Source organism: Schistocerca nitens, chromosome 11 (assembly GCF_023898315.1).
Source record: "Schistocerca nitens isolate TAMUIC-IGC-003100 chromosome 11, iqSchNite1.1, whole genome shotgun sequence".
Taxonomy (NCBI): Eukaryota; Metazoa; Arthropoda; class Insecta; order Orthoptera; family Acrididae; genus Schistocerca; species Schistocerca nitens.
In genome coordinates, this window is record NC_064624.1 from 77,230,648 (window position 1) to 77,248,587 (window position 17,940).

Genomic DNA, 17,940 nt, shown 5'->3' on the forward strand with positions numbered 1-17,940 from the left:
TAATTCTCGTGACACTGGTGCAACGGACGTTCAAAATGCTGTCACAAGTCGTAATCGGGATAAGCATGTTCCACAACATACCGGAGTGCCTCGGGGGTCACGTTCAGAATGCGTTACGCAGTGTGTCCCTGCAGTTCAGCCACTTTCGCCATTGGAGCACTGACCACACACAACATTTTCCAGATAGCCCCACTGCCGGAAGTCACACGGATTAACTTCAGTTGATCTGGACGGAAAGGCTGTAGGGAAATGACGGGCGATAATTCCAGCATTTCGGAAACGCCTCTACAGCAGCTTCACTGTCTGGGCAATGAGGGAAAGAGCGCCACTTTCCATAAAAGTGGTCCCAATCACACATATACACTGTTCAAGGTGAGAATGACGTTGGCGCTCAAAAGACTGTCATAGCGTTTACCAGTGACCGTAAGGGTAAGAGGACCTGCAGAACTCATCTCCACGAAAAAATATGGCCCTACGCGAAACGATGCCGTGAACCCGCACCGCACAATCATCTACGCAGAATAAAGTCGTACCTGTTGATGAGTGCGCGGATTTTCTGTTGCCCACATTCGGCTGAGTTGGGAATGGACTTCGTATGTCAACAGAATGTTCCATGGCCATCCTTGTCTACTTCCATGAGAGTGAACGTATTTGTTGCTCGCAGGTCAGCAGAAAGCAACTCCTGAACATGTTTGATTTGTATGGATGGCAATGCAGAATGTTTCGTAGGATGTTATGCACCGTGCTCGCAGGCATATCCAACGCTCAGGTAATTCTCCGTACGCTGCATGTTTGTACTCCACCTCTCGATCCTTCCTGCAATGCAATTGATCAGAATTTCGTTTTTTTTCTTTTCTTCCATGACGTTTCCTGCTGCGTCAATAATATGCAGTTCAAATTTGAAGTCGTTCTGACCAGTGGATCTCGTTCTACAGCGCTTTCAAATTGGAACTTCTATTGTGGACACTCTGTACATCTCATGAAACCATTTCGCGTAAATTTAGGGACCTGATTGATTGACATTTCATAGAGTACAATAGGGATATATATATATATATATATATATATATATATATATATATATATATGAATATATTTGAAATATGTCTGCTTGTGTCTGTATGTGTGGATGGATATGTGTGTGTGTGCGAGTGTATACCTGTCCTTTTTTCCCCCTAAGGTAAGTCTTTCCGCTCCCGGGATTGGAATGACTCCTTACCCTCTCCCTTAAAACCCACATCCTTTCGTCTTTCCCTCTCCTTCCCTCTTTCCTGATGAGGCAACAGTTTGTTGCGAAAGCTTGAATTTTGTGTGTATATTTGTGTTTGTTTGTGTGTCTATCGACCTGCCAGCGCTTTTGTTTGGTAAGTCTCATCATCTTTCTTTTTAGATATATATATATATATATATATATATATATATATATATATATGTGTGTGTGTGTGTGTGTGTGTGTGTGTGTGTGTGTGTATGGGAAATACACAGTTAAATATTTCTTCATTTGACACTGCGATAACTAACCTTTATCGCCAAACGAATTAAAAGACTTGTAATATGAGGTTCACCATTGCGCAACACAATAATCTTAATGTTGATTTGAATAAGTTATAAAGTTAAAAGGATACAAGCCTCTTTTCACAATGGTTATCTTTCCCGACTACAATCTTGAATTTAAATTTACAGCTTATCTGAAACCAAGTCAGAATTTCTTCAACACTTCTTATAAATTCAGTCTCAAACTTCCCACTACAATTCTTAAATTTTCTTTGAGTTATCAAGAACTTCTTTTTAAATTATTGTTTCAACAGACAACTTGTGTTTCTAGGCAGCTCTAAAAGCCACAAACGGAAAATAAATAATGGACTACCGCAGGGATCTGTTTTAGCCCCATCACTATTCAATTTATACATTAATGATTTAGCAACCACAACATCTATGCTGATGACATAGCACTGCCAGCACAGATCAGTAATTTCGAAGATGGTAAACGAATTCTTACAGAGGATCTGGAGAAGTTGTCAACTTTCTTTAAGACCTGGAGATTGATCGCAAGCGCATCAAAAACTGAAGTCTCTTGTTTCCACCTAGCGAATCGTGCTGCGAAATACAAAACCAAGAGTTCTGCTAAATGGACAAACGTTGAGGTACAATCCTTTCCCAAAATATCTCGGAATCACTCTAGATAGAACCCTGAGCTACAAAGAGCGCGTCATCTCGTGGTCGTGCGGTAGCGTTCTCGCTTCCCACGCCCGGGTTCCCGGGTTCGATTCCCGGCGGGGTCAGGGATTTTCTCTGCCTCGTGATGGCTGGGTGTTGTGTGCTGTCCTTAGGTTAGTTAGGTTTAAGTAGTTCTAAGTTCTAGGGGACTGATGACCATAGATGTTAAGTCCCATAGTGCTCAGAGCCATTTGAACTATTTTTGAAAGAGCGCGTCACCAAGCTTTCTCGTAAAGTTGCTGCAAGGAACAACATACTTCATAAGGTCAGTGGTACAACCTGGGGAATCTCTGCTGACTGTCTGCGTTTAATTGGCATCAGTCTTGTGTACTCTGCTGCCGAGTACTGTGCACCTGTCAGGTTGGAAAGTGTACATGTGAAGAAGGTAGATACAAAACTTAACGACACAATGCGCTGCATTACTGGTTCCATCAAATCAACCCCGAGCCACTGGTTACCTGTACTGAGTCACATCCCTCCACCTCACTTTAGGCGGAAACAAGCTCTTGTGAGGAAGGCCAAGAAAATATCTGCATCACACTCTCTACCACTGCTCGAGGAATTATGTCATCTGCCACAGCAACAATTGCGATCAAGGAGACCGGCAAGTGTTACTGCAGGACAACTCATCGCGGATGTTTTTGATCTAAATGAAAGCTGGAAGCGTGAATGGTCAACAAAAACATTGGGAACAAGAGCCCATCACCTTGATCGCACAAAGAAACCAAAAGGTTTGGACCTACCGAGTAACCTCTGGTGCCGCCTCAACAGGTTAAGGACTGGACACGGTTGTTGTAGCTACTTCAGGTACAAATGGGGCCGGATCAGTTCACCAATGTGTGAATGTAATCAAGAAGCGCAGACAATTGAACATCTAGTACAACGCTGTACACTTCATTCATAGCCTGGAATTCCCGATGACTGGTTCACTCTGACACCCAGCTTAATTAATTGGTTGAAAAACGCGGACTTCATGGTTTAATCTTACATGTGTATTGTATAAAATCGCTTGTCTTATATCAACTGTATATTGTATAAAATCACCATACTTTTGAATAAATAGACAACTTGAAACTACAGCAAAAATTTATTTATAATACATAACGGCATACAGAACTGTCATGAGCTACAGTTTTAGGATCTTAACATTCATTCACGCAGTGATTTCAACTAGACTTCTAATGTATGGGATCTCATAAATGAGTTTTCGTTTATTCATGAAAATAGTTGCACTGCCTTTGATGCTAATAAACTCCTCTACAATGTAAACATACATTCCCGTTTATATGACGTTTACTTACAAATGCGTTAGAGCTGTGATGGTTGGTCTCTCTGTTCCAAGAGTGTTACGAGTAAGATACACTCCTGGAAATGGAAAAAAGAACACATTGACACCGGTGTGTCAGACCCACCATACTTGCTCCGGACACTGCGAGAGGGCTGTACAAGCAATGATCACACGCACGGCACAGCGGACACACCAGGAACCGCGGTGTTGGCCGTCGAATGGCGCTAGCTGCGCAGCATTTGTGCACCGCCGCCGTCAGTGTCAGCCAGTTTGCCGTGGCATACGGACCTCCATCGCAGTCTTTAACACTGGTAGCATGCCGCGACAGCGTGGACGTGAACCGTATGTGCAGTTGACGGACTTTGAGCGAGGGCGTATAGTGGGCATGCGGGAGGCCGGGTGGACGTACCGCCGAATTGCTCAACACGTGGGGCGTGAGGTCTCCACAGTACATCGATGTTGTCGCCAGTGGTCGGCGGAAGGTGCACGTGCCCGTCGACCTGGGACCGGACCGCAGCGACGCACGGATGCACGCCAAGACCGTAGGATCCTACGCAGTGCCGTAGGGGACCGCACCGCCACTTCCCAGCAAATTAGGGACACTGTTGCTCCTGGGGTATCGGCGAGGACCATTCGCAACCGTCTCCACGAAGCTGGGCTACGGTCCCGCACACCGTTAGGCCGTCTTCCGCTCACGCCCCAACATCGTGCAGCCCGCCTCCAGTGGTGTCGCGACAGGCGTGAATGGAGGGACGAATGGAGACGTGTCGTCTTCAGCGATGAGAGTCGCTTCTGCCTTGGTGCCAATGATGGTCGTATGCGTGTTTGGCGCCGTGCAGGTGAGCGCCACAATCAGGACTGCATACGACCGAGGCACACAGGGCCAACACCCGGCATCATGGTGTGGGGAGCGATCTCCTACACTGGCCGTACACCACTGGTGATCGTCGAGGGGACACTGAATAGTGCACGGTACATCCAAACCGTCATCGAACCCATCGTTCTACCATTCCTAGACCGGCAAGGGAACTTGCTGTTCCAACAGGACAATGCACGTCCGCATGTATCCCGTGCCACCCAACGTGCTCTAGAAGGTGTAAGTCAACTACCCTGGCCAGCAAGATCTCCGGATCTGTCCCCCATTGAGCATGTTTGGGACTGGATGAAGCGTCGTCTCACGCGGTCTGCACGTCCAGCACGAACGCTGGTCCAACTGAGGCGCCAGGTGGAAATGGCATGGCAAGCCGTTCCACAGGACTACATCCAGCATCTCTACGATCGTCTCCATGGGAGAATAGCAGCCTGCATTGCTGCGAAAGGTGGATATACACTGTACTAGTGCCGACATTGTGCATGCTCTGTTGCCTGTGTCTATGTGTCTGTGGTTCTGTCAGTGTGATCATGTGGTGTATCTGACCCCAGGAATGTGTCAATAAAGTTTCCCCTTCCTGGGACAATGAATTCACGGTGTTCTTATTTCAATTTCCAGGAGTGTATTTCGCGGTAGAACATCGTTCCTGTAGTAAAACTTCAAGGCAGATATATATGTGGACAATTCGAGCGAATTATTTGGCCACCCAAATCACCCGACATGAATTCTATCGAACATTTATGGGACATAACCGAGAGGTCAGTTCGTGCACAAAATCCTGCACCGGCAACACTTTCGCAATTGCGGACGGCTATAGAGGCAGGGAAATTCAAACGACTTGTTGAGTCCATACCACGTCTAGTTGTTGCACTACGGCGGGCAAAAAAAGGTGTGACACGATATTAGGAGCTATGACATGATGGTTCAAATGGCTCTGAGCACTATGGGACTTAACATCTGAGGTCATCAGTCCCCTACAACTTAGAACTACTTCAACCAAACTACCCTAAGGACATCACACACACCCATGGCCGAGGCAGGATTCGAACCTGCGACCGTAGCGGTCGCGCGGTTCCAGACTGTAGCGCCTACAACCGCTCGGCCACTCCGGCCACCTTATGCCATGACTTTTGTCACTTGAGTGTAATTCACTGCCTCAGCTTCAAATTTGCAGTTTCATTCTTGCAAATGTATGAAAAAATCTAGTGGTCCAAGTTGGAGATTTTAAAACAAAAGTGCGATAAAAACTAAATAAGGGGTTCTTCAGAAGGAAACTTTCGGACTGATACCAGATGTGTCGGGAAATCAGTCGAGAAGAACAGATTGTCCTTAAGGGGCTCCGGAACGCCCTATACTTGCAATGTTAAAATAACGCTTATAAATTACATCTTTCCTCACAAAGTATTTGAGGTAGGAAGTTGAACTTTTTACAGATTATTTATTGGAATATGGGGTACAACTTAACACAGGGATTTTACAAAATTTTAGTTCAGTTATTAAAGATGATTTTTTTTCAATTGTAATGAAAATTCACAACATTTTCTTGCAATTTTTTATTTATATATTCAAAAATATACAGATTTTTGGAAAAAGGCTGTGTTAAATTATGCAGAAGGTACTGTGTAACATTTACTGAAAGTTTGAAACAAATATGTTTGCAAGATCCTTAGAAAACATGTAATTAGTATGAGAAAATAAAAGTTTTGGGAATCGAGCGACAAAGATTGGATTAACTTTTTAGTGCATTCCAGGTCCATAGGATGGATTATCTTCATCCTCTGCAAACTCCTCCTCCAGCTTCCTCTTGTTCCTCCTCCTGTTTACTCTTGCTTGTATTTCTAGACTCTTTACAGCCCTGTCTGCAGCCCGAAGGCGTTCCTTGTCTAAAGCATGCATCGCTCGTACCATGTTAGAACCTATCTTCATTCCCATATTTCTAAATACCTTGCACCTTACAATGTTGCCATCATTGAAAGTCGCAACAGCATCATACACACCAAAGTGAAGTGTTTCTATTCCAACAAATACAGTCTTGGGGATTCTCGACCATATAACACTATTTACACTTTCATTGGGGTTTTGAGTTTTTCCGTGAATACACTTTTTCAAAAGTTCAGGTGCTGCTACGTCTCTGAAAATAGGTTTTATCACCTCCATTATTGCATGAGGCAGACTATGCTTATGAGTGTACACTTCACCAGTTAGCAATCCTTTGTTATATTTACACCAACTGTCTTCTTCTTTGGGACACAAGCTATGTTGGGGATTTTCATCGTCTTTATTGTTTACAGTAATAACACATACCTTTGGCTTTCCAACATTTCTCCTTTTCTTAAAAGCCTTAAGAGGATTTCTAATAACTTTACTTTTACTCATTATTATACTTCAACAAAACAGAGACTCAAGAAACAGAATTAATTACGAATATTTTCGAGATAACGACAGAGTAAATAAACATGAAACAATCGACAATCACACCAGCGATATATATTGAACCATCACAGGTTAGCCACAACACATACTTTACCTCACATCACTAAAATGTACCTGATGAACACGGACGTTAATAATAACACCATTTGACAGCAGTTTAACAACGCCACAGTGGGTCACGCCCATGTAGAACACATTTCAAAAAAAATTTAAAAATAGTTGTAGTCTTCGGAATTGAATAAATTATATATCTATTAAAAGGTAATAGTCTGCAGATTCAGAAAACGCAAAAAAGTAAAAATTGAACTTCTCATGATTTGGAGCCTTTCCGGAGCCCCTTAAGAGAGGATTCCGGAAGAAAGCAGTCTGAATTGGATCTGGTAAGGAGTAAATGAAAGTTTAAGTGACTAAGTTTCGTAGAATAACAAAGGAATTACACAGGAAGTGACAGGCGAAAGCCACTTTCGGATTGCAAGAAATTGAGTTAATAATAGTACGTATGCAAAAAGTGAAGCACCTCTTGCTTACGATGAAATTATCGTGTTGCGATGCTCAGGAAAAGAACATCCCAAATAAAACGGCGTCTTCAGATTTCGCTACTGGGAATATTGCACACTGGAGCACCGCATAACGGAGGCTTCACTGGTGTGTTGTTTCTGCAGCTGTTTATTACGCCAACAAGTTAATGCCATTATTAGAATAGCTGTAGCGTTGTAGATTTAATATTCAAGCTCTGCCGATCAAACGTCAAGCAAGACTCGCATCTAACGTAGCCGGCAGGGCATAGAAAATTAAGTCCCCGTAGCTTTGACTGCTCAGCTTGAACAATCGCCTGAAGCTAATTTAACCACTAAACTACGCTCTGTGGCATCTGCGCTCTTGGCTGCTGTTTTATAACGTTAGCTCCACAGCGGTGCATACTTCCGACGTGTGGTTACGAGGCAAATTTTGTTAGAGCTGACGATTCTGATCGTGCTGTGACTTTAACGCCTGTTATTTCTGTTACATTTTGTTCGAATTTTGTTTAAAAAAGGTAAAGCGAATTTTTGTTGTTCCTAAAGAATTGTATTTATTCTTCTACACCAATGCTATTCCCTTCAAAATAGTACCAATTGCCTGTTATACACTTATTCCAGCGCTTCTTCCATCTCCCGAAACACTTCTGGAACTCGGTCTTTGAACCAGTTTAACTCTGTAAGCGATGCGCTTTTAATCTACATCTAATACAAACCTTAAAAACTTTCTTTATTCTTAGGAACAGAAGAGCAGTCACGTGGGACTATGTGTGGCGAATATTGAGGCTAGGGCATGAGTGCAATATTGATTTTGGCGAAAAATTGCCGAATAAGTGACCGAGAGTGGGCAGGCGCGTTATCGTGCTGCAAAAGCCGCGAATCGTTTCGACACGAATCAGGGTGTTTATTTCGGATTACTTGAGGCAAACGGTGTTGGACTTGTAAGTAGCGCTCCTTACTGATCGTTCGACATAGGGCACCATGCTGATAAAATCGAGAAACACAGCGAGCGTAACATTCACATTCACAGTACTTGTCGATATTTTTATCAGTCTTGACGATCCAGAATGCTTCTACTGGGGCGGCAGGACCTTAATTTCCACGTCATACACGTAGCTCCATGTTTCAGCACACGTTCCAGTAGATCTGCATAGTCGTAGAAGTCAACTAGCGATTCCTGAACAACTTGAATTTCTCACTCTGTTCCACATTCAAGAAGTTTGAAACAAATTTAGATGTCACTTGTTTCGTATGCAAAATAACGGAAAATTTTCATATAATGAGAAAACTGAATTGTGACATTACCAGTGATTTTTATATTGTAATTTGGTGATTCCTCATAATAACTATTGCTTCTACTTTTTCCACGATTCTGTCGTTTGATGGTGTGCTGGGGCGTCTAGTGCATTCGTCATCTTCGAAAATGGTTATACTACCCGTAATCCGTTAGTCACGTTAAAAGCAATATTAACCATTTCTGAAAAGTTGCTAGACTTTACACTGCTGAGGCAGGCAGAACACTATGACCACTCCCCACCGCGATATTGTACGCTGCCTGATGGCGGTGAGAATACGTGAAACGGTAAGAGAAGTATATGAGCGAAGAAGAGAGGAATGGGGAATCATTCTAGCAACGAGCAGGGGCGCAAATGCGGAAATCTGCCGCGCGGGGGAGCCGCGGGGTCTTAGGCGCCTTGCCACGGTTCGCGCGGCTCCCCCCGCCGGAGGTTCGAGTCCTCCCTCGGGCATGGCTGTGTGTGTTGTGCATAGCGTAAGTTACTTTAAGCTAGGTTAGGTAGTGTGAAACGCCCTGCTAAACCCGCAGGACAGGACAGGACAGGACAGGTAATTTAAAATCGGCTGAAAGCCAATAACTTAAAACTCAAACCAAAATCAGAAATTTAAAAGGTAGAAGGCCTTATCTTAGTTGCTTAATTAGGCTGTAGACCAAATCAATCTGACGCCTTAAGGGCAAAACAACCTTAATTTAAAAATAGGCGCCGGCCGGAGTGGCCGATCGGTTCTAGACCGCGCCACCGCAACGGTCGCAGGTTCGAATCCTGCCTCGGGCATGGATGTGTGTGACGTTCTTAGGTTCGTTAGGTTTAAGTAGTTCTAAGTTCTAGGGGACTGATGACCTCAGAAGTTAAGTCCCATAGTGCTCAGAGCCATTTGAACCTGTACCCACAAAGGCCCGTACAGGAGCTGCGACATGCGGTCGTGCATTATCTTGCTAAAATGTAGGGTTTCGCAGGGATCAAACGAAGGGTAGGACCACGGGTCGTAACACATCTGAAATGTGCCGTCCACTGTTCAAATTGCCTTCAGTGCGAACAAGAGGTGACCGAGACCTGTAACCAATGGCACCCCATACCATCACGCCAGCTGATATGCCAGTATGCCGATGACGAATACACGCTTCCGATGTGCGTTCGCCGCGATGTGGCCAAAAACGGATGCGACCATCATGTTGCTGTAAACAGGACCTGGATTGATCCGAAAAAATGACGTTTTGCCATTCGTTCACCCAGGTTCGTCGTTGAGTACATCATCGCAGGCGCTCCTTTCGTGATGCTGCGTCAAGGGTAACCGCGGCTATGGTCTCCGAGCTGATAGTCCGTACTGCTGCAAACGCCGTCGAACTGTTCGTGCAGATGGTTGTTGTGTTGCAAACGTCCCCATCTGTTGACTCAGGGATCGAGACGTGACTGCACGATCCGTTACAACCATGTGGATAAGATGCCTGTCATCTCGACTGCTATTGATACGAGGCCGTTGGGATCCAGCACGGCGTTCCGTATTAACCTCCTGAACCCACTCATTCCGTATTCTGCTAACAGTCATTGGATCTCGAGCAACGCGAGCAGCAATGTCGCGTTACGATAAAACGCAATCGCGATAGCCTACAATCCGACCTTTATCGAAGTCGGAAACGTGATGGTACGCATTTCTCCTCCTTACACGAGCCATCACAACGACGTTTCACCAGGCAACGCCGGTCAAGTGCTGTTTGTGTATGAGAAATCGGTTGGAAACTTCCCTCATGTCAGCACGTTGTAGGTATCGCCACCGGCGCCAACCTTGTGTGAATGCTCTGAAAAGCTAAACATTTGCATAGCATCTTCTTCCTGACGGTTAAATCTCGTGCCTGTAGCACGTCATCTTCGTGGTGTACCTATTTTAATGATCAGTAGTGTGTATTCCGCCCGACCAGCACACAAAAGGGAATTGAATGTAACAACGTAGAAAGTATTGGCGCCCACAACCAATCATACATGGAGCTGTCAAACTACACACCGTGCTGGACAGCAAGAAGTGTGTGTGTGTGTGTGGTTTGAGGTTTTCGGGCGCTAAACAGCGTGGTCATCAGCGCCCAAACGCATAGAAACAGGAACACATGTAGTGAAGGGACGAATACGGACAGCGAACAAGGAGAACGGCTAAAAGACACAGGCCTGACGCAGTTCCAAAATCGTCACATGCAGAGGCAAAACAAGAGGAGAAGAAACGCACTAAAAAGGAAAGGAAACACAAGGAAAAGAGAACAGAAATCGAAGTGAAACAAGTAGGTAGTCGCGACTGGCGGACCTCTTACCTAAAGCCTGGGTGAGCCAGTCACCCAGCAGCACATTAAAATCCTCTCCCTAAAATCCGAGGCAACAAATTGGACAGGACACAAAACCGTAAGACCTTAACCACAGTCGTTGCGTCGTCTTGCAAAATAGAGGGCAAATCCGGTGGCAAGGAAACCACCGCCCTCTGGTCAGAGAATGAAGGACAGTCAAGTAAAATGTGGCGGACAGTAATCTGGACGCCACAAGCACTGCAGATTGGGGGGTCCTCCCGCCGGAGTAAAAAACCGTGCGTTAAGGGACTGTGCCCGATGCGGAGGCGAGTGAGGAGAACCTCATCCCGCCTGCATGACTGGTAGGACGTACGCCATGGCCGCGTGGTGGCCTTGACCAGACGAGGAAAATATACATCAATGGCCAGGGCAGGTAACCAGGACGTTAACGGTCACAAGGCAGAAGATTCCGCCGGCGCACTCCAATTCCAAATAACTAAGTTCAGTGAAACTCCACTGGGTGGAGGGTGCCTAAAATTTATCAACTTGAAAACACACGTTCTTACTCACGGGAATGTCCCAACAGCTGGCAACGAAATCCAAACCACACAATGTGAATAATCGTGACTTAATGGTAGATTGAGTCAAAACTGAAGTTTTGTGTCTAGGACGGTGAGCCACGGACCTCGTAGCAATGGGAACAGCACCGCACGCTACGACTGCGCGTGGACGCCGCCAGCAGCCCCGGCCAAACCACACCCCGTGAGGAGCTCCTGGCTGTTCCACGCCAACCGACCGACTGCGCAGGCTCACAAGGGAACCTCCCCATCGCACCCCCCTCAGATTTAGTTGGCACAGTGGATAGGCCTTGAAAAACTGAACACAGATCAGTCGAGAAAACAGGAAGAAGTTGTGTGGAACTATGAAAAAATAAGCAAAATATACAAACTGAGTAGTCCATGCCCAAGATACGCAACATCAAGGAGAGTACGAACTCAGGAGCGCCGTGGTCCTGTGGTTAGCGTGAGCAGCTGCGGAGAGAGAGGTCCTTGGTTCAAGTCTACCCTCGAGCGAAAAGTTTAGTTACTTTATTTTTGCGAAGTTATGATCTGTCCGTTCGTTCATTGACGTCTCTGTTCACTGAAATAAGTTTAGTGTCTGTGTTTTGTGACCGCACCCCAAAACCGTGCGATTAGTAGACGAAAGGGCGTGCCTCTCCAATGGGAACTGAAAACATTTGATCCAGGAAAACACGTCTGATATATTCTATACGACACTGGTGACGGCATGTGCGTCACATGACAGGAATATGCTGTCGACCCACCTAACTTCCACACTTGCCGAATGGGTAAAAGATTCTTCTGCCTTGCCCGATTTAGGTTTTCTTGTGGATGTGATAGTCACTCCCAAAAAAGTGATGAAAACATAAGAGTGTGTCACATAAACTGCAACAAATGAATGCAACACTTTCACAGTCGCACAGTTTTCTCTGTGCTCTGTCAAAACATATGTTTTTAACGTTTTCAAATTTTTCCGTGTGTAGACCGTCAAATCCTGCATATGTCCAAGCAAATCTGCATATGTCCAAGCAAATCTGAACATTTCCTGGAAGTTTCGAGAGGGAAATTGATTATGTGTGAGTGCCTGAACTCTGATAATTGTCTGAAAATAAACATTTAAACTTTTTACTGGAGGGAAGACTTGAATCAACGACCTCTTGTTCCGCAGCCACTCACGCTAACCACGGGACCACGGCGCTCCTGTGCCCAGGCCATCCTTGATGTTGCCTATGCTACCCATGGACTACTCAGTTTGTATATTTTACTAATTTTTTTCGTAGTTCCACACAACTTCTTCCTGTTTTCTCGATTGATCTGTGTTCAGTTTTTCAAGGCCTATCCACTGTGCCAAATTATAACTAAATCTGAGGGGGGTGCGATGGGGAGGTTCTCTTGTCAAGAAACGTTGAAATGACCAAATATACATTCCTGGAAATGGAAAGAAGAACACATTGACACCGGTGTGTCAGACCCACCATACTTGCTCCGGACACTGCGAGAGGGCTGTACAAGCAATGATCACACGCACGGCACAGCGGACACACCAGGAACCGCGGTGTTGGCCGTCGAATGGCGCTAGCTGCGCAGCATTTGTGCACCGCCGCCGTCAGTGTCAGCCAGTTTGCCGTGGCATACGGAGCTCCATCGCAGTCTTTAACACTGGTAGCATGCCGCGACAGCGTGGACGTGAACCGTATGTGCAGTTGACGGACTTTGAGCGAGGGCGTATAGTGGGCATGCGGGAGGCCGGGTGGACGTACCGCCGAATTGCTCAACACGTGGGGCGTGAGGTCTCCACAGTATATCGATGTTGTCGCCAGTGGTCGGCGGAAGGTGCACGTGCCCGTCGACCTGGCACCGGACCGCAGCGACGCACGGATGCACGCCAAGACCGTAGGATCCTACGCAGTGCCGTAGGGGACCGCACCGCCACTTCCCAGCAAATTAGGGACACTGTTGCTCCTGGGGTATCGGCGAGGACCATTCGCAGCCGTCTCCATGAAGCTGGGCTACGGTCCCGCACACCGTTAGGCCGTCTTCCGCTCACGCCCCAACATCGTGCAGCCCGCCTCCAGTGGTGTCGCGACAGGCGTGAATGGAGGGGCGAATGGAGACGTGTCGTCTTCAGCGATGAGAGTCGCTTCTGCCTCGGTGCCAATGATGGTCGTATGCGTGTTTGGCGCCGTGCAGGTGAGCGCCACAATCAGGACTGCATACGACCGAGGCACACAGGGCCAACACCCGGCATCATGGTGTGGGGAGCGATCTCCTACACTGGCCGTACACCACTGGTGATCGTCGAGGGGACACTGAATAGTGCACGGTACATCCAAACCGTCATCGAACCCATCGTTCTACCATTCCTAGACCGGCAAGGGAACTTGCTGTTCCAACAGGACAATGCACGTCCGCATGTATCCCGTGCCACCCAACGTGCTCTAGAAGGTGTAAGTCAACTACCCTGGCCAGCAAGATGTCCGGATGTGTCCCCCATTGAGCATGTTTGGGACTGGATGAAGCGTCGTCTCACGCGGTCTGCACGTCCAGCACGAACGCTGGTCCAACTGAGGCGCCAGGTGGAAATCGCATGGCAAGCCGTTCCACAGGACTACATCCAGCATCTCTACGATCGTCTCCATGGGAGAATAGCAGCCTGCATTGCTGCGAAAGGTGGATATACACTGTACTAGTGCCGACATTGTGCATGCTCTGTTGCCTGTGTCTATGTGCCTGTGGTTCTGTCAGTGTGATCATGTGATGTATCTGACCCCAGGAATGTGTCAATAAAGTTTCCCCTTCCTGGGACAATGAATTCACGGTGTTCTTATTTCAATTTCCAGGAGTGTACGTCGGCCGATGTGGCAACCAACCGAACGACCAACGAATGGTCGTCCCGCTCCATTATCCCTCTGTCGGACAGTTCACGTGCGTCGCCAGCGGTCGGCGCTCACTGGCTGTCGGCGCCTCACCGGCGCTCCGTCCCCGACTTCACTGGCGCTGCTGGTGCGTCCCGAACTTGACTCCATAGACACACGGCGACCCGGAAATACTATCGGTCGCTCCAGAGACGGCACGACAAAGCTCTTATCGATACACACTGCTGCTGCCGCCCACGGGCAAGTAAGGCAGTGATGCCAGTAAATGGAATAAGAAAAGGAGGCGGCAGTACAGTAACAGAAGATGACAAACAATAAATGGCCTGAACACGAGCTGTGCGCGGCTCATAATGTGTGCTCTGCCAGCTGTGCTACCCACGCACAACTCACGACTCGTCCTCACAGCTTTATTTCTTCCAGTACCCCGTCTCCTACCTCCTTTCGTTCATACGTAGTTCCAAAACTGGTTACAGTTTTCCGACTGGTGAGATAGAAACGATGACTGGATACTTACTTTGAAAAGCGAGAATTTCAAGTCGAACGGCTACACAAAACTGCGGAGCAAACATGTTTCAGAAGCGTTGCACAAATATTTTAACGAGTCGAGAGTTGGGCTGTACTGAAATTAACATTCATGTTATGTATTGTGCCTGACAAAAAAGAGAAGCACCCAGAAGGCACGGTCGAATATCAATGTCACTTCATACATGTACACACCACCAGTGGGTATGTACATGATGAGAGCTGCGATTGTCTGTGACAAGTACAACAGCCACCAGAATGCATCAGCGCTGTTCGTCTTTATTGTTCAAATGGCTCTGACCACCATGGGACTTAACTTCTCCTAGAACTTAGAGCTACTTAAACCTAACTAACCTAAGGACATCACACACGTTCATGTCCGAGGCAGGATTCGAACCTGCGACCGTAGCGGTCGCGCGGTTCCAGACTGTAGCGCCTACAACCGTTCGTCCACCCCGGCCGGCTTTTATTGTTCTTAGCACTACTGGTAGCATATACAGGGTGTTACAAAAAGGTACAGCCAAACTTTCAGGAAACATTCCTCACACACAAATAAAGAAAAGATGCTATGTGGACATGTGTCCGGAAACGCCCAATTTCCATGTTAGAGCTCATTTTAGTTCTTCCACCTGCGCTCAATGGAGCACGTTATCATGATTTCATACGGGATACTCTACCTGTGCTCCTAGAACATGTGCCTTTACAAGTACGACACAACATGTGGTTCATGCACGATGGAGCTCCTGCACATTTCAGTCGAGGTGTTCGTACGCTTCTCAACAACAGATTCGGTGACCGATGGATTGGTAGAGGCGGACCAATTCCGTGGCCTCCACGCTCTCCTGACCTCAACCCTCTTGACTTTCATTTATGGGGGCATTTGAAGGCTCTTGACTACGCAACCCCAGTACCAAATGTAGAGACTCTTCGTGCTCGTATTGTGGACGGCTGCGATACAATACGCCATTCTCCAGGGCTGCATCAGCGCATCAGGGATTCCATCCGACGGAGGGTGGATGCACGTATGCTCGCCAACGGAGGACATTTTGAACATTTCCTGTAACAAAGTGTTTGAAGTCACGCTGGTACGTTCTGTTGCTGTGTGTTTCCATTCCATGATTAATGTGATTTGAAAAGAAGTAATAAAATGAGCTCTAACATGGAAAGTAAGCGTTTCCGGACACATGTCCACATAACATATTTTCTTTCTTTGTGTGTGAGGAATATTTCCTGAAAGTTTGGCCGTACCTTTTTGTAACACCCTGTATAAGGGAAGTAGAGAGTGTCAAATATTTGAGTGATCACTGTGGAAGTGCTTTTTGTTACGAATTTTTGTGTTTTCAATACAACTCCACGTCAAATCCCATCCAAATGTTTACTTTGTGCGTTTCAAGTCTTTTATTTAGCACAATACTACATTCTAAGGCAGATATTGCATACACACACTTCAGCAACATCTATTCCACTTGGACGAAGAGGGCAGCCATTTTTAGTGGATAACGAAGATGTGGCGAGAGAGGTCCAGAGATTATGTAGTATTCAGGACCATCCGAGGACCTTAAAAAGATTGGAAGCTAAGAGAAACACGTCACAGTTCGTGGAAGAAATAACAGTAATGAAGTGCAGACTGTATTCGTTCTATCACAAGAACTGCAGTTAGGTAACTTGCTGTACGTGACGATTACATTACAAGGTGCGTCATCCTCAGGTATGCATTTTAGAGCCCACGTTTAGTGGACATTATTTCTCGTTTTTTTTCCACACTACCACTTCTGAAAGCTACCAGCCCTACACTCTTAGCAACACAAGAACCGGTACATGTATTCCACTGTCAGAGGCATCAGAACGATTTTCGTTTATGACTTTCGACTCGTTCGTTTCCGGTACAGAGTTCCTTAGTTCAAATTAATACATTTATCGTTCCCCATCACCCTAGAAAGTCTGTAACATCATCACGCAATTACCCCCTGTATACGCACATTTACAGACTCCCTCGCCTGTAACTTTGACACTCTGTAGTCTCGTTGTGTGACGTTTCCGGGCATGGGTTCCTATTCAAAATACGATGTAGTCACTCCGCCCTAAAAGCCCTAGAAGTCTGTAACGGGAATTTCCGACCACCCTGTATATATACACGATATTAGGCAGGTTAATCACTTCTTTGGCTCTCAATATATATACACTCCTGGAAATTGAAATAAGAACACCGTGAATTCATTGTCCCAGGAAGGGGAAACTTTATTGACACATTCCTGGGGTCAGATACATCACATGATCACACTGACAGAACCACAGGCACATAGACACAGGCAACAGAGCATGCACAATGTCGGCACTAGTACAGTGTATATCCACCTTTCGCAGCAATGCAGGCTGCTATTCTCCCATGGAGACGATCGTAGAGATGCTGGATGTAGTCCTGTGGAACGGCTTGCCATGCCATTTCCACCTGGCGCCTCAGTTGGACCAGCGTTCGTGCTGGACGTGCAGACCGCGTGAGACGACGCTTCATCCAGTCCCAAACATGCTCAATGGGGGACAGATTCGGAGATCTTGCTGGCCAGGGGAGTTGACTTACACCTTCTAGAGCACGTTGGGTGGCACGGGATACATGCGGACGTGCATTGTCCTGTTGGAACAGCAAGTTCCCTTGCCGGTCTAGGAATGGTAGAACGATGGGTTCGATGACGGTTTGGATGTACCGTGCACTATTCAGTGTCCCCTCGACGATCACCAGTGGTGTACGGCCAGTGTAGGAGATCGCTCCCCACACCATGATGCCGGGTGTTGGCCCTGTGTGCCTCGGTCGTATGCAGTCCTGATTGTGGCGCTCACCTGCACGGCGCCAAACAAGCATACGACCATCATTGGCACCAAGGCAGAAGCGACTCTCATCGCTGAAGACGACACGTCTCCATTCGTCCCTCCATTCACGCCTGTCGCGACACCACTGGAGGCGGGCTGCACGATGTTGGGGCGTGAGCGGAAGACGGCCTAACGGTGTGCGGAACCGTAGCCCAGCTTCATGGAGACGGTTGCGAATGGTCCTCGCCGATACCCCAGGAGCAACAGTGTCCCTAATTTGCTGGGAAG

General features: G+C 46.8%; 1 protein-coding gene across 1 annotated transcript in view; it reads right to left on the reverse strand.

Annotated features, from left to right (window-relative positions):
- LOC126213071 (adenylate cyclase type 5-like) overlaps positions 1-17,940 on the reverse strand; it is a 779,221-nt gene that overhangs the window by 688,193 nt on the left and 73,088 nt on the right. The window lies entirely within an intron of this gene.